Source organism: Papio anubis, chromosome 18 (assembly GCF_008728515.1).
Source record: "Papio anubis isolate 15944 chromosome 18, Panubis1.0, whole genome shotgun sequence".
NCBI lineage: Eukaryota > Metazoa > Chordata > Mammalia > Primates > Cercopithecidae > Papio > Papio anubis.
Genome location: NC_044993.1, coordinates 35665775 through 35671631, shown reverse-complemented (window position 1 = coordinate 35671631; position 5857 = coordinate 35665775).

Here is a 5857-nt window from a genome sequence, read left to right as displayed (position 1 = left end):
AACCTCAACTCTGCATTGAGGATGGCTGCCTGACAGTCTAATTCAGAAGCGTTGCTTAAAATCTTAATCAGCGCAGTAAAATGAACACAGGCGAGTTTCGACACCATGTTTGTTGTTTATGGTTATCATTTTTAATAAACGTTAAAATGTTTTCACAGGTGTGGAAAAAGGCACGTCCCTGGGACGTCGCTCTTTTGGGTCTGTACTCTCTATCAAGAAAAAAAAATGTCATCGTCGAGAATGAAGATGTAACGTATTCATCAGGGCCTGCCTGCTTTTTATTTTGCGATTCCCTGAAAGCTATCTGCACTCCTAAGCCTGAGTCCATCTTCCCTGCACAAGTGATATCTTGATTGACACATCTCCAAATAAGCTTCTGAATAGCTTTCCGTATTAGCCTCAGAATAATTCAGATGTCAAATTACGGCTCGCAGACTCCCTGACTCCACTCAAGCCCCAGAATGAATTTTTTAAATATTTGGGAGAAAATATTAAATTTTGTTCAGGTTGGGTCAAAGTTCATATCATTTGGTAATAACGAGCCACAGAGGGTGTTTGCCCGGGGTGGGCTGCGTTGATTTTATTTTGTGCAACAGCTGCAGGTTGAGCTGACCCTTGGTAGGCGGTTTGGAGTTGGCTTGCGTGCCTGCGGCATCTATGCAGTTTGCTGTGGGTTTCCTTTGGACAGAAAAGGGAACGGGGAAAGGAAGAAAGAAAAAAACGCAACGAGATTTTCTCTCTGTGCAGGACTCCTGGCTGATGTCATCTCTAAATATGCAGCCTTAATTGCTCTTCTGCAGCAATAAGGGAAGAAGAGATCTTAGTTACTTGTTTTCATCACCATTGAAACTGCACTGCTGATTCAGCCTGGATTCCTGTCTTGAAACCCATGCAGCAGCATTCCTCACAAGCAAGACGGCAGAGCAGTGTTTGCCGGGCTGATAATGACCACTTTTCATAGTATTCGTTGGGTGCTCTGTAACGTGAGGCTGAGAAAACTCTCATTATTACCGGCTGTTTGTGCAGCTGTAAATATTTAACCAGGAATGCTACCTGCTTTGTGGAAAGACTTGCTAATTACACCTGCTTCTCTCTATAATTACATATTGTTGTAAAATTCTATGATAATGACACAACTGTGTCTTCCTCTTGCAAAGGGTAAATTTATACCAAGCGCGGTACCTGAATTTCCATAAGCAATTAGCCTACACATTTACATCCCTGTGTTTTCCTGTGATTTTATTGAAATGAAAGATAATGAATTAAATCCAATTATAGCAGGAAGACAGCTAGTAACTTGATGTTTGTTTTGAACCGCAGCTTCACTTCATAAGCAAAGTGAGGAGAATCAGGCTGCTGCTTAATATAGTTGAAGCATCCCGATAAATTAAAAATATCACTCTGGTAGCAGGGACCCTGACGAGTAGCCCTTGTTGGAGACTGGGGTTCCCTTGACAAAATGCTTCTATAGAAGCTGCATATTTCTAGTCTGATGAATGTGAAGTACTGCTTTTGGCTTGCAGCCTGATTATTGGAGGGACATCACTATAAAAAATAAGTTTCACTAGATGCCTTAATAAAACCCAGGGCTATCATCCATAGTTCACAGGGTTTGCTGAGAGGCGGGTGGGAGGTAGGGCCTTGGAATTCTGGAACTAGGAGACTAATAATATCTGTATTTAGTTATTTTAAAACATGGGCATTCCTATTCTTTTGGAAAGCTTGGCTCTCTGGGAGATGCAGAGAAATATAGCCCCTATCTAGGCTACAAAAAAGGTTCATTTGCTTTAATCAGGAAACTGCATGTTCAAAAGACGTGGACCCAAAATTCTTGAAAAACAAAAACAAAACGAGTGGCACATCCGTACATGTTTCCAAAATGAATACGTCTCTAACGTCTTTATTGTTTTTCCTTTCTGCTCTCCTTGCGGTCTTCTCTCTCCAGCCCTCTTTCTCCCTCTGTACAGGTGCAAGCATCTCAAAATGTCACATGCAGAGGGGTGACCCATCTTTTCACGGCACAGGGGATGATTTTGCTCTGATCTCTGTGTGATTTCAGACACAAACACGATTCCCAGATTATAGGCTCTCGAGCACAGTTTTCAACCTGATGATGAATTTACTTACTTTTTAGCGGTCACGGCTATTCCAACATTTTGGTAACTATGAGGGTGATGGCGTTGTCATGCCATGCAGGGAGAGGAGCCGCAGCCTGGGCTGGGATGACCAGTGACAGCGACCGGGAACTGATACGTTGTCCTGCCTGGCCCAGCCGGGGAACTGTTCTCTTCGATTTCCTCTCAGTGGCTGGGCTGGAGTGTGGCTGCCTAATGGCTCGCTGTCGATACAGTAAAAATGCTAACCTGTCTTTACATTTAATCCATTCTGAGAGGGCTCTTTACATAAATGGCCTATTCCATTTCTTCATTTTCAGTAAAGGCAATCAAATAAGATTGAACTGCACAGGCTGTTGGTACAGAATTTGTGTGTGTGTTTAAAAAGCACGTTGATTGATTTGGAGGCACAGCATTTTGTGTTGTCTCTGACTATTTTCTTCCTTTTTTTTTTTTTAAGGGCTCTGAAAATCAATGCTATGCTTCACTCCCATCCATCTTCATATAGTAATAAATTAAGTGGGAGGTATTGATATTTTTGACTGAGCTTTTAAAATTTACATACTAATGACAATTAGACCCTTGTGACAGTTGATTTCTGTGGCTGTGTACTGTTTGTGACTTGGGAAAAGTCTCGCCTGTTTCGCCTGCTCTTCCTGAGTGTCTCAGATCCTAGACTAGTTGGGACTGTAATTCTAACAAGGGATGAGCTCAGAGAAGCTGGTCCATCTGCTGTCTTTCTCACTCCCAGAAAGAGGCACTGCAGAGGGTCACAGCATGAGAACCCAGGACAGGCCAAATGACATCAGGCTGGGGCGCCCATGAGGATGTGAGCTAGGGGTAGAGTCAAAATATGGGCACTGACCACCCCCCACCCCCACCAGTCAGCACTGGGGTCTGGGTGCTGGGAGTTCCTGCTGCCTTAGATGTTAACCCTTTAGGCGCTGAATTAAGGGAAGGGGAGGAAGTTCTGAGGAAAGGCCAGAGCTATGGACAGCAGAGGGCTTGGGGAGGCGGGTGATGACTATGTTTCAACTGGTACAAAGCAGACCAATATTTGATAGTGGTGCAGACTGGGTGAGTTTTACCTCCAGATATGAACACCCCTCCCCCAATTCCTCCCACACAAATTTAGGGATCTTGGGGAAGTCACAGGACTATATGCGCCCTTTATATTCCTCAAGAAAAACTAGAATTTTGCAATCTTGACATTGAGTGCCTTGCTTACCCCAAGCTTCCAAACTATTTCTGATAAACTTCAGGGTTTGGGCAGCAAGGTAGACAATCACTGCCCACTTCTCTCTTGCCTCCTGCCTCCCTCAAGATAGGTGAAGGGCAGGCATCTTCTCAGCATTTGGCAGGAGTGTTTGTTCTGAAGCCGGGACAGAGCTCTAGCACTGAGGAAGCTAATGGAGCAAGGTCAGGGCCACTGTATGATTTTATTTTATAAAACCAAGTCCCTCTGGACAACCTGAGTGCTACCCACAGGTAGACAACCGGAAAAAAATAGCCGTAAACTGGTGAAAAGGCCTCAACTTCATTTAAGCAATTATTCCGGGGACGGGGACAGCCTTGAAGGTAACAACAGTTTATGTGCCGAGATTAATTTGTCAGTAATATTGATTGTCGGGGGCCTGTTTCATCCTATTTAAGATTCCATAAGGCACAGACAGCAGCAACTCGTGCGTGATTTTTCCGTCTAGAATTTCCAGGATGTCGAGGAGACGCTGTGCAGCAAGTTCTGTCAAACTACATCTTGCCAGGCCGATCCCCAGGGCAAGGTGCGTGGGTTCTGTTTACATTTTGCCAAGGCAGCAAGAAATTGTTTGTTTACATAGAGGGATCTTCCCCCCACCCTCGCTTTTTCTCCCCCAAAGCAGGTCACCCAGCAGTCCCGGCACCTAGCGTGCATAGAGAAGCTGCTAGAGCATTCTGTGACTTAACTCTGAAATCATTATGCAGGATTATCCAAATATTAAGGCTGCTGAAAGTTGGGCTTCTCCGGTTTCCCATTGCATGGAGATTGCTCAGTTATATCCAACTGTCCAGGAAGTGCCTGAGCAAGAGTGTCTGCAAAGAAAGGACAGAATAGAGGAGAGGTGTGGAGGAGAACTCACTTTCATCAGAGGATCGACTTTCAGGATGGCCGGGGAGCCCAGAGCATTATTGTATTACACATTGCACTGAAATGCGCCTTGTTCTGCCCCCCTCCGCCCCGCCCCCTCCTTCTTTCTTTTCTTTGAGTGTTTTCGAAATGAAAGAGTTTCTTCTTCCAAATTGCGCTGGGAGGCAAATTCTTGAACGGTGTAATAGAAAATGTTAGACAATATTCCTTACCGGAGCTATTGACATTTTGGATAGTTGTGACACTTTGATTTTTCTCAAAACATATGGATCAAGCCTGGCTGCATTATTGGACAGGAAGTCCTGATGAAAGGCCTGCCTTTATCTTTCTTTGTATTCCCCCCTCTCTGTTTGCTCATGGCTTTCTCTCTGAATATAATCGTGGTTTTCTTAAGCTGTCCGGGGAGTCGTTATTGCCTTACTAAATATTTCATGGTGCACAGCACACCGTACCTGCCAAATGCCTCTTATTTGTTGTCAAAAATAAAGGGTTCGTCCTTCGGAGAGGGAAAGAAAAAAGATAGAAGGTTTCTTCTATTGTTTTTATTTTCAAGTTTCTCGTATGCGCCAAATGCACGGAAACGCTGGAAGCCTAGGAGGGTGCGCCTTTTTATTTGCCGGGGACAAGGCTGGCCACTTGTTTATTTGTGGTTTATTTATTTATTTGCTGCACGCTTTTTTCTATGATTCCCAGCACTTGTTTCCTTGCAGTTTCCCTTCCTATTTGTTCAGAAGGGAAAAGTTCAAAGCGGCTCTGTCAGCAGAGGGAAAAGCTTTGCTGAATACTAACCCTCCAGCGCCCGCCTGCGCTGACCTTGAGCAGCGGTAAACGGTCCCATCGCAAACAGGCATGTGTGTTTGGTTAGGCCAGGTCGGCAGGGGTCAGGGCTCACCTGAGGCCAGCGGTGCGGGGCCGACCTGCCTGGGCGAGGAGTAATGCATTTTTAAAAGGGACATTCTCGCCTTCGAATGGGCCTAATATGGTCTCTGTTTAAAAACCTGTCAGAATCCCAAGCACACACTCCATAAAATATAAATAAGTACTTACTGTTTGCAGATGTTGCTTGTTTTTCATAATGTTTGTATTTGAAGTTTCGAATCCTCACTTCCTGTCAGCCTCCCTCATGCCTCCCCCTCCTGTGTCTCTAGGAACAAGGGGGAGCTTCAGATGGCAATTTCTCAATGAAGACACTTTCTGTCAAATCTGTCAGCATCCCTGGCACAATTAGCATTCTCTTTTTCTTTCTTTTTCTTCTCTCCCTCTCTCTCACTCTAACACAGAGGCTTATTTCTCACCACGGCTTTACCTGTGTGCCGGGGGAGAGCCACCTCTCCTGTTAGTGGCATTTGAAAGAGGCTTAAGTCTCAGCGAGGTGTGATTTTCTAGGCCCTGAACAGCGATGCTGTAACTCGAGAGGCCTGTGATCTGCACACTTAGATTAATTGGAAAGAATTAGGAAGGGGACCACGGGGAGCCTCCATCACCATTCCTGGGGACATTCATAGATGGGGTCTCATATATCTCTGCCACCTCCACCCTGGGAGCCCTGTTGATAATCCATGGTGTAGGTGTCTGATTAATTTCGATGTGCCTTTGGCTGCATCGGGCCATTGGGCCC